General features: G+C 43.9%; 1 protein-coding gene and 1 long non-coding RNA gene across 2 annotated transcripts in view; one reads left to right on the forward strand and one right to left on the reverse strand.

The window, feature by feature from the left end:
• Nucleotides 1–20004, reverse strand: part of C1qtnf7 (C1q and TNF related 7) — a 100881-nt gene that overhangs the window by 79309 nt on the left and 1568 nt on the right. The gene's annotated exons all lie outside the window — the stretch shown is intronic.
• The window catches only part of LOC124078814 (uncharacterized), a 97141-nt gene that overhangs the window by 61621 nt on the left and 15516 nt on the right, over nucleotides 1–20004 (forward strand). The window contains exon 2 of the long non-coding RNA XR_006847063.2: nucleotides 12906–13024. This is a non-coding gene — a long non-coding RNA (uncharacterized LOC124078814). The remainder of the gene's footprint in view (nucleotides 1–12905; nucleotides 13025–20004) is intronic.

Consider the following 20004-nt stretch of genomic DNA (forward strand, 5'->3'; position numbering starts at 1 on the left):
GTGAAATAGTGCCAAGCTTGTCCAGCTGCCACCTGGCACTGATGCATGGTCAGAGGTGTGGGCGATGTATGGGCTGCAAATGCTGTGTTGAAGGTGAGTAATGAAGGTCATTTATGGTAATCATTATGTTTTTCTTGCAAACCTAGGTGCCAGTCATTAATGGGGGCTTAAGGGAAAGAAGAAGGGAAGCCATATATTTTTTTTTTGATTACTGTTATGAGCATGTTGGTGTTCTACAGAGTTGATCTTTAACTAGAGAAGTGAAGCCACCTCCACAAATCCTTTACTTCTACCAGCATGAGTTGGACTGTGTGAAAAGACATGGTGACACAGGTAAGGAAGTTGAGTCTGGGCCAGGCTTAGGGGAAGGGTCTGTGATTTCAAGTTACTCACAAAAGGAGGGGTATCTTGGTAATCAAAGACTAGGGAGACTCGGGCCTGTTTAACTGCAGGGAAGGAAAGGAAGGGACTTTCCTGGCCATTGAGGACCTCGTACGCCCTATACTTCTTGGAGAATATTGAGTGTAGGTATTTTGCAGTGTGGCTGGTACTGTGCTCAATTATTACCTCGTTAATCTCCACTACAACCTTATGAGGTGTGGGTATCAGGCTTACCCCCATTTTACAAGTGAGAGAGTTGAGGAATAGAGAGGGTAAGTGACTTGTGCCCAATTATTCAGCTGAGTTGGAACCCAGACAGCCTGGCTTCTGTGCCCTGTGCACTTTATCATGAGGCTGTTGCCCCCTGGGGGGAGAAAGAAAGCACAGCAGATGTCAGACAGCTGGGCTGTGAATCTTGAGAACTCTGCTTCTTAAGACTCAAGAGAGCTCACATATTTTCTTTTTTTTCTAAATATTTTTAGTTGCAATTGGACATAATAACTTTATTTTATTTATTTATTTTTTAATGTGGTGCTGAGAATTGAACTCAGTGCCTCACACATGGTAGGCAAGAGCTCTACCACTGAGCCACAAGCCCAGCCCTTCACATATTTTCTTATTAGGAGGCTGTAGAATTGCCGAAGATCTTTTTGGATTCTCAGGGAACTAAATGTAACCATTCACTTGCATATAGCAATGTCTCTTTTTAGGCTAATGTGAGATTTAGGGATTTGGGAAGACATCTGGAATTTATTTATGCCATGTGGGTTTTGAAATTCAATATTAGATTCTTATAATGAAAGACGCAAAGAAGTCTGAGTAGACCATATTTGCGAGATCTGACAACACAGGGTATCTGCTTGCAAACTGGGCTTTAATGTCTGGCTAAAATATTGCTTTGAATAGTCTGGGTCATTCCTTTCAAAAGGGGAAAACACATTGACCTTCTGTACACATGGCAATGGAGGTGACTTTACTTCAGGGTTTTTCTTCCCCTAGATAATGTCATAAAAAAGTGATTAAGTTGCCCTTGCTGAGATTGTAGCACAAAGATCATTAGAACAAAATGGAGCCTTGACAGTCCTGGTTTTTAATTTTGATCCTGGGAAAACAGCATGAGCTTCAGAGGTGGACAGCCTTTGACTGGTCTTGACACTTCATTAATTATGTAATGGACAACCCCCGCTGAGTCAGTTTCTTAACTTCGAGGATATTCCAAGCAGAGAAGGTGGCAGGTAGTAAATGGGTACAGATTTGGGGAATTTCAGGAGGTTCGTTGGGGACAAAGTGGAAAGTGCTTGTGAAGATTGAAAGGAGATAACAGTCGAGAGGTAACATCACAGAAGGTCTTCTGTCCCCAAGCTGGGGTTACATCATGGACTACCTTCTGCCTCAAGCTGGGAGTTGTATTTCATTTTGAGAGCAATGGAAAAACTATTGAGAAGTTTCTTGATTTTACTCTTTTTAAACGCTAAATAGAACTGCTTTTCCTTATTATAATCAGAGTAGCTTATTATCGAAAACAAGAGATAAAGAAGAGAAATACTTTAAATTGAACCAACCTTAGATAGTGGATGTTAAACTGTGGGTAATATTTTTCTCTATGCATCATAGATGGATGTTTTAATGAAAATATAATTAAGTCTCACTCATTCTTTTGACCTTCTAATATGATCCTATGAATACCTATGGAAGTCAATATAGATTTGTTTACATTGTTGTTTAATGGCTGCATAGTATTTAAAGGCTAGATGGACATGTCATAATTTTTTAAGTGTGGTTCTAATTTTGGTGTTTAAGCTGTTTTCACATGTTGGCGTAACAAAGAAACCTGTAACGAACATCCTTGGAACAAGTGTTAGCACGAGTCCATGAATATTTCCTTAAAGTAAAATTTTAAGACCTGGAAAGAGAGGATCATTTTAAAGAGTTTTTTTTATATATTGCCAGATTACTCCCCAGAAAATTTGTACAAATGAAGTATCTTACCAGCAGAGTTTGAGACCACTTATTTAATTCTGGAACCCAAGCAGGAGTTGGCAATCAGATTGTGGAAGATTAGTCCCATGTCCCAAGTGACCGAAATGGTAATATCGGAGGAATTGCAAAGAAGATCCAGGTGGGATGTCAGAAGGGGAAGTTGCAGGCTTAGAAGAGAGACCTGGTAGTGTCTTGGTACTTGAAAGACTCCCTAGTGAAGGAGAGGCCATGTTCTATACCATTTCTGAGGACAGAACTAAGATCCACCAGGTTCCAGAAAGTCTGACTGACATGGGAGGGTCTGGAGGACATTATGAAATGAGCCAGAAGCAGGCAGACACGTACCACACTTTCTCACTCATACGCAGAAGATAAAAACGCTCATCTCCTAGAAGTGGAGTGGTGTAGTGGTTACCAGGGGCTGGGAAAGGTAGGGAGGAGAGGGTAAGGAGCCGGGTTGGCTAATGGGTAAAAACACAGTAGATAAAACAATAAGCTCTAGTGTGCTTTGCCAGAGTGGGGTGAATATAATTAATAATTTATTGTATATTTCAAAATAGCTAGATAAGAGGACTTTGAATCTAATTCAAAGAAATGATAAATGTTTGGGCTGGGGTTATGGCTCAGCGGTACAGCACTCGCCTTGTACCTGCAAGGCCCTGGGTTCGATCCTCAGCACCACATATAAATAGATAAAATAAAATTATAAAAAAAGAGAAATGATAAATGTTCAAAGTGATGGATATGCTAATTACTCTCTGATAATCAATACGCATCATATACCTATGTCAAAACATTACCCCATGATTATGTATAATTACTATGTGGCAATTAAAAACAATGAAAAACATTAGTTAGAAAAAGGGAAAAAAAGAAAGAAAAAGAAAGAGTTTGCCTTAACAGGAAGACCTTCTCAATTTAATGCTAAAATGTGCAAGTGGCTTATGTAGTATCTTGGAAAGATGTTTATGAATACATTTGGGGGTCCTTTTTCTTTCAGAGAAAAAGTACTTTTCAACGGGGCAATTTATTTTCATTTGAAACCCTGGGGTCCCTTAGGTCAGTTAACACTTGGAGGGCTTCAATATAAACATAGCTATGACTTCACTGGAGACCTAGGCTGCGTTCAAGTGCAAACATAATGCCTAAGTGTGTGAGTGAATTTTAGATAGTCCTCACTGTTCACAGATTTTATAAATGCAGACTCACCTATATGCTAAAATTTATTTGTAATTTCCAAGAAATACTTGCGCTTTGGTGGTTATTTACAATTAGGTACAGCTGAGATCAAATAGCTGTGATGGAGACCTTCTGCTTTCAGCCCTCACACTATATGCAAGTGTCCTTTTTTTGCAGTATATTTAGTGACATCTTTCTTATATTTTTTTGTGATTTTCTGGGTGATTTTTCAGATTAAAATGATGTCAGGCATAGAAAATGCTGTCTAATGGTTCTGAGTGCAAGAAGGCTGTCAGATGTATCACAGATAAAATGCCTGTGTTAGGTGAGCTTCATTCAGGTGTGAGTTACAGTGCTGCTGATCTGAGCTCATGGTTTGTGGATGAGCAATATATATAAAATAATGTGTTTTTAACATAAGCATACATAAAATGAGGTTATGTAATGATCAATTGCTGAAGATCAGGTCCTAAGGCTACCAGGAACCTAACCCTAAAAGCACTGGCTTAGCACTTACTAATTCAACATTCACGGTGAATGTGTATAACCTAAGTACTACAAATAGTGAGAACTGACTGTGTGTGCTTTTATGTCTGATGGGTTACTTTTTGCCTTCCAAACCCAGCGCTCAAATGCCTGGTTAGCGAACACAACCCCGAAGCCCTGGATTCTCAGAGGGCTGCTTGCTGTCCTCATTAAGGTCTTTGAAGGCCTTTTCTGTGAACAGGCCATTGCTGTTATACCTGTCAGACCCTTCATAGACAAGTCCAAACCTGAGTACAGTAGGGCCCACAGACTGCAGGAATGATGTTACCAGCCCACATTTAACCCTGAGTGCACAGGTGAGAGACTGTAGCCTGGCCTCCCGCCTCTGGCTGAGTCTGGGAGGCTGGGCATAGGTATGGGGGCCTGCTTGTGTTTATCATGCACTGGGAAGACTTGTCTTTGGGCAAAAAGCCATTCTTTGGAAGGGAAAGAAACCCATTCCAGCTGTGTCCCTGCAACTGTAAATCAGACTCTCTTGGAGTGGACAGGTCATAGGAATTTCCAATGAGATTCTAGGTGGTGTGTCAAGAGCTTCAGAGATTTGATCAACAGCCCCCAAGATTTCTTTAATGTTGAGGTTTTCAAAATTTTTGATTTTACAATCTAATTCTTATGCTAACATTTCTTTTGCCTACCTTGATTTTCTCCCTCTCTGTGGGTTTAACATACGTGTGGGTGTGGCACCACACCCCTTTGGAGGTATTTGGGATTGGCACCTTTAGTTGGGAGGCAGGAGGGCTGGGATGCCAAGTGTCCCACAATGCCCTGGACACTTCTAGATGAGGTAGGATGGGGTCACCCCCACATGCTAGTAGCGTGAATCAACTGTCATCCACCTCTCCCTATCAGATTCCCAGAGATTCTTCTCATCTCCAGTTTCACTTCTAGAGTCAGCAACAAAATGTATGAGCTTGGTACACAATGAAAATGTGAGACCCCTTGTTTGAAAATCCAGGGAAATCTTTTGCCTTTCTTCCCTGGTGTCTCTCTTGACTCATCAGAGTGTTTTCTGATTGCTATTTCACGTGGCCCTCTGGCCTGGGGATGCTGGGTGGTGGGCCACACCACTGATGAATGACCTGCTCACTGCCATGTCAACATCTGGCTTTGAGTAAATGCTGGCATAGCTACTATTGCATCGGATCATCAGGTTTCTATCGGTATTCTGCAGATGAGTGAACTTGCCCAAGATTACATGGTCAAGAAGGGAACTCAGGTTTAATTCTAGTTCCCTAACACAGTCTTCTTGAATTTTTGCAACCTGTAGGCATCATGAACCCATTCCTTCCAGAAGTGAGTCCTGGTAGGGTCTTACCAATGCATTGCTCTCTGCTGGCTGCTCTGATAACACCAGGATCCAGTGGACCTCCTGTATATGTGAATAGGGGTGAGACAGGCAACCTGGCTACAGACATTTTTCCTTAAGCATTAGCGATATTCATGTGAGCCCTTCACTTACTGTGGTTTCTACTTGGGGTCCATAATTTAAATATATGTCCTATGGCAATGGGGGGAAAAAAATCTCATTTTTCCCCAACTGTGTTTCCCTCCTCATCACTCTCTCTCTGCTTCCTGAGGTCAACATGTATACAGTGTGGGGCCTCCTGTATCACATGCTCTTGCCTGGAAGATTTCCTGGAATTCACTCATGTCCTGATGACATTTCCACATCAAAAGCCATGGGGATGCAGCCCGTCCAACAGGAACCACATCAGGCAGAGCAGGGCAGCCTGAGATGCTGCTTCATCGGCATAGCTTCCTGGCACCCAGGACAGAGAACAGCAGAGCTCAGATGACTTGCAGAAGATGACTTGACCCCCTGAGAGCCAGGGAATGCCGAGGGAAGTCCCCCATCCGGCTTCCTCCACCTCCAGTCCCTCCCCCACACTGCAGACAGCTTGATCTTCCCAAACTCTGCTTCCCACATGTCTCTTGGAAGCCTTCCTCCCTTGGAAGCCTTTGATGGCTTCCTCCTTCCTTCAGAATAAAATCAGAATTACCTTTTATATTCCCAACTCTTCACAGTTTGAAATTTAATCCTCATAAAACTTTAAGGTTATTACTTTCCTTCCAGAACATTCTTCTCTGACCAAACAGGGCACCTGGCCTTAACTAAGGACGGCATATACGTCTTTCCCTGTTCCTGTCTATGTGAGATCTGCCATTTCTTCCAGGCCCTTCCATCCTCTCTTCTGTGAGGACTGAGCCCTCTGAGCCTCACCCCCAGTTGGAGGGTGGGTTTTAATGGTGGGGGGAGTGTATATGCCGGCCTTCCTGAGACCCCCTTCCACAGCCATCCATGGAGGAGGCCATGGTGCCTCTGGGAGGCCCCTGACTACCCTGATAGATGACCTGCTCATGCCATGTCAACACCTGATGTGCCCTGACTGAAGCTTTAGATCCAGTTCCTGTCTCCCAGGGTTAGTGAGCCAGGGCCCTTAGATTCAGTGTGTGATGAGATTCTTCTTCTTCTTCTTTTTTTTGTTGCCTTCTGAGATTTGTTCATCCATTGATTCAAACAAATTTTGGACAGAATTTCAGTCTGGTTTTCCACCTTGGATTTACCCCCTCCCCCCAGCTTCTGCATCTTCCTCGGCTCCTTTTTCCTTTTGGCGGGGGGAATGGGAATAACATCCACTTAAAGGGGGTAACTGGGAGGTCCACATGAGGCGATGTTCGTCCAGTGCCTAGTCAGGACTGAGGACACAAGGCTGACCCACAGTAGGCCCTCAGCCTGCTCTTTCCTTCCTTCTGGTGAGGTTGTGATCAGTGAGGGCCATCATGGACAGCAGCCTTGGCCAAAACACCACAAGCTCCCCGGGACAACTTTCTGTGAGGCACAAGCCCTGGATGAGGTGTTTGTATATTATGGGTGTCTCATACCTTCTCTCAAATTTTAAAATCTGAAAATATGAGCTGAAAAAGAAATTCTTAGCCAATCCTCCCTTTTATGGGCATTTTTGGCATTTTTTCTCTTCCAAACTAAACAGTCTCTGTTATGGTCTTACCCAACTTTATTCTCAAAGAATTTAAGTTTGTCCTGGAATGAACCTGAAAGCCAGCATTTTTAAAAATATAAAATTATTATTATTATTTTTAACTTTAGAAAGGCAACATGAAATGTCACTGACTCTTTCAAGTGAACATTGCACCAGCAATTCTTGAATTTGAGGTCTTTTTCATTGGAAAGGAAGCAATATTTTTCTCATTCCCCTGTCTCATTACAAAGGATAGCTAATACTTATATTTACACTCTGAAGACCAAATGGGAATCATCTCATTGACACAGATTATGCTGCTATTTGGAGCTAATATATTTATATTAGATTTCATTATCTTCTAAGTTAATATTCCAGAAACCAAAGCAGCCCCGTGGATCATATATACCTGGATATAACAGGAGGAAGATGTTACAAATGGACTCTAATCAGTTTTCAGGGGTAATTAAGGGCTATGGAGATTGGGTTTCCACAAGAGAAGATGAGAAGATGACCCATTAAGCTGGCACGTATGGGATGACTCAACAGGTGGAAACGGGCAAGAGCTTCGTGCAGGACAGGAGGCAGGAGTGGGCAGATGGTGGGCATGAGTGGAGCTGGGGTGATCATTCCTGTCCAGACCCACCTGCCCTTAGCTCAGAAGGCTGCACATCCCCTTAGTGTCCTTGTGGGCAATCCTGATTCTGGCTCTTCTCCACTACCTTCCTGGGCATCTGTGTCAATGATGGCAAAGATCTTGTGCCTACCTTGCCCTCTCGGAAATCAAGCCCTTCTGCAACTTGAAGGTTTAGCTGCATGCAGCCTTGGAGACTTTCACTTCTCACTGATTTTGTTCAGAAGCTATTGATGTATCTTTCAGGACACAGTTTTTGGTTGTTGTTGTTGTTGTTGTGTGTATGTCATTTTGCAGGTTTTGAAGGAAGTATGCAGTTCTTCTAGAAATGAATTTTTTCTTTACACCCATAGTGGCAGCGTAGAAAGACTGTGAACTCTGGGGTCACGCCAACCCAGGCTTGAGTCCTAGTTTTGCCACTTACTGACTTCAGGCAAACTCTCCGAGTTTCATTACTCATCTGAGAAATTTCTTGTCTGTGAGATGGGATTTTTGAGGGTGAAGAGAAGTGATCAAGTGACATATTTGACACAGCAGGAAATTTAATAAATGGCATTTAAAATGGTGAGGTGTGAAGCAGGAGATATGCTTGGTTGGTTAAGAGCCTCTGATGAATCAACTGGGTCAAAGCACATATTTTTTCCTTTTTACCATTTTCCAAAATTTAAATTTTAAGCTTACAAAAATGTGGTAGACTTGTTTTAGCTTAAATATGCTTAGGTTTCCCATATTCAAAAAATGAGTTTTGTTTTAAAAAGAGTCATGCTGCCTTTGTTAATTCCTCCAACTGTCTCCCCCTGGCTCCCTGGGTTCTACCATGTCTGTTGAAGGCACAAGGCCCACTCTAGATCTTTCCTAGCCACTCTCTCCTTCCTTTCACACCAGGATGACTGTTTCTTCAAGTCTCCTGAAAGGGCTCTGTGGTGTCTAGAAGGTTATCGATGTCTTCACACCTGAGTACACCATGCAGCCCTGGGGTGGGCAGCTCTCCATACCATAGGCCATCCCCTCCAACCATGGCTCTCAACTTTGGCTACACATTCAGGAACTTTAAACAATTATAAATGCCAGGATTCTTCCCCCAGAGATCCTGATGTCCTGGTGTTGGGTGCAGCCTGGACTTTTTCCAATCTCCCTCATTGATTGTTTGGGTGCAACCAAGGTTGAGAACACCTGCCAGGACTCCTGCCCTACTTACGCCATGTTGTTACGCTCGATCTTTTCTCCCACTTGCCAAGCATGTCTGAATCTCTTTCAGGATCTCATTCAAATCCAATTTAGAATATCGTTTTGTGTAGTAAAGGACACAAATCTTATAATTAAGGCCATTTATAGCTGGAGTTGTTGTATAAAGAAATCTGCAATTTTTGTTTAATTAGAAAGCTTATTGAATGCATGCGCACACTGGGTAGCTTTGAAGGGAGAAAAAGGGATGAAGAAGGGATGGAAAAATGGAAGAAAGAAAAAAGGAAGGGAGGGAGAAAGGAAGGAAGAGAGGGAAGAAGATTTGGTGCTTCATGATCAGTCTCCACCCTGCCTGCCTGAACGTTTCTCTTCTGTTTCATTCCCATGGTGGAAACAGGAATTTTAATATCAGCTATAATTAACAGGGCAGCATATTATCTCATATAATCCTCACAATGACACTAAAGAAATGGGTGCTCTCATTCTCAATTTTTGCAACAAGGAGGTGGTGAGAAGTTAATCGACCTGTGGTGCCCATCCAGAAAATCACAGCCGGTGCTTCCCCAAAGTGTTCAAGCTTCACAGCCAACCTACCTTGTGCTGCCTTTTTGGATTAAAATATTAAGTAATTAGCATTAAATCTTGGAAAATTACTCTGGAATTCCTACTGGAGGGAAATATTCAGAACCTGAAATCTGTCTCAGAAGGAAAGTGATGGTAACAGGGGCAAGGAAGGATGGCGAAATGAGCGTCTTAAAGGGAAAACAGCTTTCAGGAGAGCTTTTCCCTTCTTCCTTTATCTGATACTTTCCTTCCATCTATCTCCCAGCTGCAGCTGGCCCTGGTGTTCAGTAGGCTTTCAGATTAACCAGGAGTGACAGGTTTCCGCTAGCAACGCCATAGCAACCGCTTCAACTGCCTTCACTATAAGGCGTGCATTCTCCACCGCACAAAACAACAATCAAACAGCGTCGGAGTGAGGCTTCACCAGCACACAGCGTGACTGCTCCGGGAGAGATTAGTGGGTTGCTGAAAATAAAACCCAAGTAGAGGGAAAAACAGGGCGCTCAGTGCCCTGCTTGGCCCTTTGCCCGCGCCCCCCCTCTCCCCCCCAGCACACCCGAGAATACATGGGTCACTTTTTGTCTGAAAAGACTCGGGTTTGGCTGCCAGGAAGTGAAATTTCACACTCCATCACAGTAACCAGATTGGTCCTGTGGTTCACATATTTGTCCTTCTTCCTCTCCGTGGCTTTGATTTTCTGTTTCCATTTAAATTGCTTTATTTTGCATATTTCTTTCAATTGACCTCAAATCGTGTGTGCAAGCAGCCAACTTTTGTTTAGAGGGTTTTTACCAATACCAGGCTCTGGGCTAGGCACTTTATTTATTCGGGGGGGGGGGGTCTTGTAAGCTACAGGAAATGAAGCATAAATACAAACAAAGCAATAGAACTTAGACTTGAGGGTGGAGAAGATAGCAGGGAGAAAATAAAGAAAGAGGAAGGGACCTTGGAGAAGGTGGGCATAAGGAGAGAGAAGGGTGGGAAGCTGAAGTGGAGAGAATAGGAAGAGAATGTGGGTGACAGAAAGAGACCAGAGACATGGTGTGAAAGGAAAGAAACACAGGGCACAAAGAATGGGATGGGAAGAGGGTGAGACCGAGTGAGTGAAGCAGGCCAGGTGAGAAGAGGACTAAGTTAAGGAGTAGAAAAGGAGAAATGGGGGATGTGCAGGAGAGGCCAGTTCTCCACAGAAGGGGTAGAAGGCCAGGGAGATTAGGGCCAAGAGAGGACAGGGCATCATGGCTCACTCCGTGTCCACCACTGGAGGAGTGAGCAGCAGTAACATTTCACACTACCTCCCCTGGTCCTGTGTAACAAAGGCGGTAGGACTTCAGCTCTGTGGGCCAGCAGACTTTGTGCTCATTTACATTTGTGTCACTGCTGACCCAAGGTGAGGCGTGGGTCTCATTTGCAAAACAGGGCCAGTCACCTTCTCAGCCTCCTAAGTGTGTTGAGAGATAAACTGAGGGCTCGTCCACAGGGCTGCCTTTGCTGGAGTGGGAAGCTCTGCTTTCCAGCCTGACTGGCAGGTAATGTGCACGTGTGTACGTGTTTATTCAGGACATGTTGGCAGAATGGCAAAGGCTCTTGAGATTTCTCACACAGTGGGAAAAAAAAATGGGAACTCATTCTGTCTCTAAATTACAGTGAGTTCAACTCTATGAAAATGCCATTTCATGGGTCAAACACACAGCAAGCATTTTAAAATAGGAATATTTCACATAAAAGCATCCAGATATATGGATTTTATTGAACATAAAACGACTGGCACTTGCTGGGCCACGTTCTCCTTGGATTCCATTCATCAGATAGTGTCCGCCTGCTGCAGATAGAGCAGGCAGTCCTGGCTCTCAGGGGTCTCCCTGTGCTTACCCACTAGTGTGCATTTTCTGCTTGGCCCTGTAGATTAAGGGTTGTGGCCCCTGAATTAGTGTGTTGCATAGAGCTACACGAATGTCTTACTGATGATGTATCCCTGAGAAATGCTTATGTATGTTTGTGGACCAAAGAATTGGAGCAGCAATGTTGAAATGTGTTAACAAATGGCAAGCACAAATCATTCCAAGCCACACATTCAAAGCCTTGGTTACAGTAATTCCCCCTTATCAGTGGGACCTCCAGGGGATGCCTGAAATTCAGATAGTGTAGACTTTTCTATAAATTGTGTTTTTTTCCTACTCATACATACCTTTATATACATCTTTATAAAATTTAATTTATAAATCAGGTGTAGCAAGAGACTGACAACTCAAATAGTAATTAATGAAATAGGACAGTTATAACAACATACTATAATACAGGTTTGTACCTTGGGGCCATAATTAAGTAAAATAAAAGCTTATTTGAACATATGCACTGTTATGCCATGACAGTTGATCTGACAACTAGAAGGACTACTCAGCGACTAACAGGTGAGTAGCATATACAGCATGGATACACTGGACAAAAGGCTGATTTATGTCCCTGGCACCATAGAACAGGATGGTGTAAGATTTCATTGTGTTACTGAGAATGGTGCATAATTTAAAACTTGTGAATTATTTATTTCTGGAATTTTCTATTTAAAAATTTTGGATCATGATCGGGCAAAGAATGTGGCTGGACTGCAGTGAAACTGTGGAAATCGAAACCACAATTCAGGGGACATGACTGTCATCAAAGAAAGCCAGGCAAAGCTGCCTGGGATTTGCTTGTCACTGCTTTGACCACATCCTGGAGACATTTCCATCTTGGCTGAAATTCTCTGCCTTGGCATGGGTACACTCACATGCAAGTCCATTCACCAAGTCCCTCGCATGTTTGCATTCCTGTTGCTTGTGCTTTTGTTGTTAATGTCCAACTAGGTGCCAGTTTGTCCAGAGAGAAGGACGCCACCAAAACAAAGAGACCAAAGGGAAATCAAGTTGGCCAGTTAGAAGAAATCAGGCTCCTAATGATAACCAGCATTTAAATTTCACCTTATAGCCTTATGCTTTTTCTTACATAGTATCTCACTTCATACTCCCAGTGAGTCCAGTGGAATAGGTAAATGCTATTCCCATTTTCAATGATCTACAAAGACTGAGTATTCACATGACTTGCCCATCAACACACAGCCCTGAGGAAGAGCTGAAACTGAAAGAGATCATGATTCCAGATTCTTCATTATTTTTTAGTTCAGTAAGAAGAAAAGTGGCACCTTAACAAGGGTAAAAACAAGCTGTACCATAACTAAGTTTAAGAAATAATCTGAATGTCTTATTCAATCTTTTCATGAGATGGGCTTATTAGCAAATAACTGATACAAAACTAGCATTAAGGAAAACAAAGAATTTGAGTAACAGTTTCTTTATACTCTGGGAGGTCAGATAATATCCAGAATAGTAGTTAGAACAGCTCTGGAAAATATCTGATTTTTCTGTTTGACATCACTAATTGGTTTCTTGCTGACTCCAGATGGGGTTCTGATTCTTTCTCAGTACAGGGCCTCAGGGAGCCACGTGCCATCCCAGGTCATCAAGATGAAGTTGGCTGGAATCATTTGGAATCTGCTGGTCAAGTCCAGATGTCTGTTTTAAGAGGGCCGCACAAATCTTAGGTGAGTCCCAGGTGTCTGGGAAAGTTCTCCCTTGTGTGTTCTGGGAAAGAGTGGGTAAGTATTTAAAATGCCAGAGGAAAGAAGACTTTTCCTTGTTACATCTAAAAGCAAAACAAAGACCAATCGTGAGATGTTTAAAAAACAAACAGATTCGGGCATGACAAAGAACATGCTAGTGACCAGTGGTGTTTTAATGGAAGGGGTAGCTCTACTAAGGACGAGTGTTTTGCTACTGCACGAGTCTAGGGAGGTCTGCAGCTTGGATGAATTCTAAAAGTCTGTTTAGATACCGTTCCATCTCAGGCTCAGGGACAGAGGATGATCAACACATTTTTTGTTGTACGTAAGAGCTGGCATGTAAATTAACTTTAAGAAGGGAGAGTTTGTCTTTTACATTTCTAGATTATATTGGAATCCTATAAAATTGTAATTTTTTTGTAGGTAATAAAATGATTGAGGACCAGAAATTTCATAGTTTTAACATAGTTTATACAAAGGTAAGATGTGGTCTCAGATTATTTAGAATGATATCAGGTAGACAAGAGGGCTGCCCCAGAAACCAAGGAGCTCACTGTATATAGAAAATGGATTTCTGGAGGAGAGTGGCAGGAGTGTCCTTGAGTGGACAAGAAGGGCAGTCAATAGATAGGTTTTCCAAGGGCCAGGGATGTAGTTCTCTGGTGGAGTAATCACCTAATATGCATGAGGCTCTGGGTTCAACCCCACAACACTGAGAGAGAGAGAGAGAGAGAGAGAGAGAGAGAGAGAGAGATTGATTTTAAAGACTCCTGTCTTTATCTGTTTCATGCTCTGTAACAGAATGCCTACAACTAGGTAATTTACAAAGAACAGATTTATTTCATTTTTGGAGGATAGGAGCCTTAGATCAAGGGGCCTATGTCTAGCGAGGGCCTTCCTACCATGTCATCCCCTGATGGAAGGCAAAATGGCAAGAGAGAGCATGTGCCATATACTCACAGCCTTCTCAGTAGGCATTAACCCATTCCTGAGGCTGGACCCCTCATAGCCTAAACACCTCCCATTAGGCCCCACCTCCCAACCCATTGTTGCACTGAGCATTGTTTCTAACACATGCTTTTTGGGGTGGCATTCAAACCAAAGCACGCTCTTGGGCCACACCGAGGAGCATGATTTTTACTGTGAAGGGAAAGAGGAATTGTGAATGATCCTGGCAGCTGATAGAGATACCTGTGATAAAGTGGGTTGGCAAGGCAGATACATTCCAAGAATCCTTTAAGATTCCAGTGGTGTTAAATTCGATTTCAAGTGAATGAGATAAAAATCACTTCATAAAGGTCTTTTCTAAATAAATTAATGCTTCAAAAAGGAAGCTGAAAAAAGATCGCTTATCAATCTAAGAAAATCTTCTGTTGGCGGGTGTCAGCCATGAGCAAGGACACAGTGTTTTAACAACAGCTCTCAAATCTTCTCAGAATACATCTGTTAGGATGAGTTTTAAGGCACCTAGATTAGTGCTGTTCCTATGTTATTCATAGCACACAAAGGCCCTGAAACTGCACATATTTAACACTGTTTTATAAATAGCCTTTCATTAATTAAGACTGACTTCCTTCCCTTGACCTTGAGACAGAAGAAAGACAAATATATGCTGGAGTTTGAGCTTTCTCCTAACTGTGGCCTTAGACAAAGTTAATCTTGCTGTCTACTCAAATTGGATTGAATTCCCTACCTTGCCACCTGACCAGGAGTTGCATGTAAAACATTCTTTAGACTTATCACTGTATCTAGTAGAATTATACCATTTATGGTGAAAAAAAAAACTCAATCTAAAATAAATTTTAGTAGGAAATGGTTACTGAAGGATTAGTCAAAAGCAGAGCTCCAAATCACTGAATAGAAAATCAGGAGTCCTTTCTGGGATTTGGTGTGGTAGTGTGAAAGGGGTGTAGGTTTTGGAGACTGGTACAAGATCAGTTTAAAATACTCTCCAGCGGTCTGTAGATAAACTATTCACCTCTCCTAGTCTAAGAAATGAGGACATAGAAACAATATATATGCAGTACTGGCATAGAGTAGGCACTCAATAAAAAGACACTATGAATCTGATCATAATGAATACCTTTTCTGGTAGCAAACAGTGAGTTCGAGGAAGTCATGATATTGTCTAGTGGGGAACGTATTTTATTGATGATTTTTGAGTGGGTATGTGACAGAATCACATACACATACCAAAATGTTAGTGTGTCTTTCTCCATTTCTGCCTTCTTATTTCAAAAGCATTGCCTGGCTCTTTGCATTTCCTTATTTCAAGGGTTTTGCAGAGCAAGAAGCAAAAGGCAAAAGTTTCTTGAAAGCAACTTCCTCCCCCCCACAAGAGTCCCCACCTCAAAGTATATGATGGAGAGGGAAAGTGAGAGACTTTTTTTTAAAAAAAGAGAGAGAGAGAGAGAATTTTTAATATTTATTTCTTAGTTTTCGGCGGACACAACATCTTTGTTTGTATGTGGTGCTGAGGATCGAACCCGGGCCGCAGGCATGCTAGGTGAGCGTGCTACCGCTTGAGCCACATCCCCAGCCCAGTGAGAGACTTTTGATGGGGGATTTTTGCAAACTTAGGAAGACAGGGGGAAAGGGACATCTATGAGAAGTGGACACGCTGGCCCTGTGTGGCTGACCAGACCTCAGATTGCAGGGCTGCCCAGACTGTTCAGACACCGGGATCCTAACCTTTGCAGTGATTCTCAGTCCCCCGTGAGGGTTTGAAAGTAGAATCCACAGACATCAAAGGTATCAGCAAGAACTTGACACAGGCAGCGCCATTTTCGAACCTATATTCCAACTTAGAACAAGAGTCACCTTGGGGTCATTATGTCTCAGTCTGACCTAAACCCCAGACCATATTCCATCACCATGCAAAAGAAGGAAATTGTTACCTGGAACTGGAATTCTGAAAACACCTGGTTTAACTTGTAACAGTGGCCACCTCAAAGAATGGAGGTGACGACCACAAGGACCCTCCCCTAGCAATGGCCTACCGGCCAAACATTCCCCCACTCCTTCATGCCCCTCTATCTACCCCAGGCTGTAAACAGAAGATGGGGCTCAGTCTCAACTGGGCCCCCCTCTGCAGATTTGTCCCAAATAACCTGCTCCTGTTGAGCTGTCTCCCCTCTCTATTTTCTTCATTAGATTCTTTCCTTACAAAAAGGACAAAAAGACTAGGTAGAATCGATGTGGCAGAGGATGTCCCAGAATCTGTGCCTGACCCAAATGTTGGGGATTGTGTAGTTAGGAGCACCAATATTTTCTGAAACTAAAGTTCTTACTGGCACAAATTCCTGGAATCAGATTTAAGTTGAATTAAGAAAAATAAGGAAATGTGATGTCTCTTGCAAACCTGTTCGTCACTTAAGGTTCAGACCTGCTACAGGTATAAGGCATTGCAGAATTAAGAGGAACTCTTCCCTGTTTCCTGAAAGCTTATCACCCATTTGCAAGCTGCAGGAGGTCATAAGACACCTAGGTAAATAATTTTCATTCGAGACACTGTGAAATTCTGATATGGTACACGCTGCAGGGAGAGTTCTTAATCACTGAGATAGACAGTTGAGTTTTGCAAAAGGCAGAGGCCAGGAAGATGGACAAAAGTATTCCCTGAGGGGGTATATTAAAATGCACCCTCCCCCAGTCCTTGCGTGCCAATACCATTATTATGTAATTGCTATAGCTGTAAACTCATAAAACTTTTGTAGACCCTAAAGTTGTTTTGGAAACATGCCTGCTTGATATGAAGGAGAAGTCTGGAACCTGGTGATCGAATAGGGAACTGTGCAGCTAATGATTTCCATAAAAATATTTAGGATGTTATCTTTATGGCTTGAAAGCTGGGAGAGCCCTCAAAGGTCAACTAGTCCCTTCGGCACTCTACATTCTCCACCCTTTCTCTCCCAATTGACAGGATCGAAACTGAGCCCCCTGTGGACTGTGGACTCAGGGAGGCCTCAGGGTTGTTGTTTGGAAAGACCCTGGTGGTGGCGAAGGCCTTGGAGACTGGGCCAACTGTGCCCCTCCTCCCTTCACTGCCCGAGAGCCACAGCTGCTGCTGTCTCTTGCCGGCACCCATCTAGCTCCCCACTGAAGTTCAGCCTCTGTCCTTGCTGCGAACAGATTAATCATCCCTTCTCATCATGTTACTTTCTTGTTTACAAACCTTTAATGATAATTCCATGAAAGAAGTCCAAACCCTGTGGTTTGGCATTCAAGGCTTTCATCATTCCAACCGAGTCTCTCCAGCTCGCCCTTCCCCACTCTCTGAACACTTGCTTTGTCCTGCCAGGCCGCTCTCCTGTCTCCCTGGGCTCTTCTCTCTGGTGCTTATGCCTCTCTCTCTGCACCTTCCGCCAACCCTTTCTCATCTTCAAAGCCAGTTGGCACGTTCCCTCCTTGGAGGAGTCTTCCCTTGGTGATAGACGCAGAGCATCAGAGGGACCTAAGCTAGAGAACTTGCTTCCCCTTTGGTTTGGACAGACTACAGGCAGGTTACTCAATGTCTCTGGGGCTCAGGTTTTTTCAACTGTGAAATGAACTAATCCACTCCCAACCTATGGTCAGGTTGTAAGGTTTAAATGGATAGATCACATGGTAAAGGACTCAGCCCAGTTCCCTGCACATGACAGATGTCAAAGAATGTGACTGATTATTCCGATAATTGGAGTCTCTTCTTTCAATTTCCATTCACTTCTTGTACAACGTGTCTTGTGATATCTAAAGTCACATTTTGGCTATTGGAAGGTGTGCTTGATTTTCCCCATTCAATCAGCAGCTCCTTGAAAGCAGGACCACGTTCCCTTCTAGTATCTCTCTTTTGCATTGAGGACAGTAGGTCCTCAAACTGGAGACAAAGGCTAACTTTTCAAGTGAGAAATCACAGACTAAAATTTACTTTGCTGTCACCTCTTCCTTCTAAACGTTGAAAATGGTTTTAAGACAGTCGATTTTCTAGGGGGCTCTGGAGCTTAGAAATATGAAAGATAATTTGTGAAGTGGCTGGTAAAGATTGGTACATTTCAGATAAGATCTTGGGAAACTTTGTGCTCTTTAAGGACATTTGGCCTCAATGCACTGGGCCCATTTGATCTCACCATTTTCCAGCACACATCATGGTCTGTGTGATGCTACTTGGAAAAAATAAAATTCCTGGTGAAATGAATTGGAAAATATTAGATTCTAATGACCCACTCATGGAGAGTCATTGGGCCCATTAGCCAACTAAAATGTGTGAGAGATCCTGCAACAAAGAAACGAGCACTAAATCCAAAAACCAGCTAACATCCATTAAGCTCTCATATGCCAGGTACTTGATAATAGGCTCTTACAGGGATTCTCTAAGTTAATCTTTAAAATACCACTAGAAGATGGAAATGTTCACTAGTAGATGGAGAAATTGAAGCTAGAATGGGTCTGAGTTTACATGGCAGTTAAGACGGGGGCACTGGATTTGAATTCAGGCATTTTGAACCCAGAACCAGGGCTCTGGTCCACTGTGATGCAGTTTTCTACATTCCCATATTGGCCTAACCAGAAAATACTTATAAAAACCCATGAAAGTGTGGGCCCTGGCACTCACTTTGGGAAACAGAGCCTTGCCACCCCATGCAATTTGGCTTTTGGAGCGGCCATGATTTTCACACCTCTGAGCCTTTGCATACCAGCCTCTTCCTGGATGTCCTGGCTCCTCATGGCTCTCTATGAGGAGGCGCTCAACCCCAAGATCTAGCTCAAGTACAACTCCATGAAAAGCTCCCTGATGTCAGCAGGCTGACATGCCCAGCACTTGTTGGTGTCCTCGGGTGCTTTGTGCACTGCTGTGGAGGTCTAATTTGTCTGGGCTGAGACTCATGTTCAAAGAATCTTGCTAAGGTCTCTCCTGCAGAGTGGACACCCGGGTAGGATTGCTGAAGTAAGTGCATGTCTCTCTCCTATCCCCCAGCGTGGATCTCTGCAGCCCACAGCCCGGGCTAAGCCTGGTTCATATCCAAAGCAGGTCAGAAGCCTGGCACGGCCCGGCAGTTCAGTAGTTAACAACACCCCCTGTCCCTGGTAGGCGCTGCTCCCTCTTCCTGCCTCTCTGAGGCCAGAGGGTGCAGTTAGGTCACTTGGGCCTCTGTCACTAGCACCCTTTGGGGGAGAACCCTGACCTGTCCTTTCCAGGGCGCTGTCCAGGTTTCATCACGGCCCCCGTGACTCCGATGAGTCAGCTGGCTTGGGGCTTCCTTAGTAACCCTAATCGCCTTTTGTTTTTGTCCTCCTGGGGCCTTTTCGGGCTCAGGGGTGGGGCCTGGCGGGTTTGTCTTCCAGAGATGCCGCCAGCCTCCACCGGAGGAGCCCATGATGGGAAGCCACGTCATGCCACACGGTGCGTTTCTCGGCCACACCCGTCCCCAGGGTGCTCTCAGGCGCCATGCAACCGCTGGCCATCCCGGCTTTTCGGCTGCCTGCGATGAGGTCATGGGTGGGGCCCTGAAGACCCCCTTCCAGAGAGGGATGGGCTAAAGGGACAGGGAAGGAGGCGAGGGTAATAATCTTGTCTGTGCAACCCGGATCCCTCTCTGTGGGTCGGTAGGGATAGGAATGGTGGGAGGACACGAGAGGAAATTCAGAGGAGCAGGGCGACAGATCGCAGCAGCGGGTCCCTTACTTCATTCACTAAAACCACGGACAGAGAGAAGCTTAATGGAGGGTGTCCCCTGACCACCCGCAACAAGCTGGTGGAACTGCCTTCTTTTTTACAGAATGTCCTTCCTCTGACCTTAATCTCTGAGACCACAAGGCAGGGAAGCCACCGTAATCCACCTTACGTAACCAGAACTTGACACAGAAGGAAAACATATTCCAGAAGCACAACAGCCACGGGGACAGCAGGAAGGTATAGCCTTTCACAGCCCACGAGCAGTGGCCCTGGGCGGCCCCCACATTTCCCCGCAGGCCGGGACCTTGAC

The sequence above is a fragment of the Marmota monax genome, unplaced genomic scaffold, assembly GCF_021218885.2.
Source record: "Marmota monax isolate L192 unplaced genomic scaffold, Marmota_monax_Labrador192_F-V1.1 WCK01_AAM20220418_F8-fsc00009, whole genome shotgun sequence".
Lineage (NCBI taxonomy): Eukaryota > Metazoa > Chordata > Mammalia > Rodentia > Sciuridae > Marmota > Marmota monax.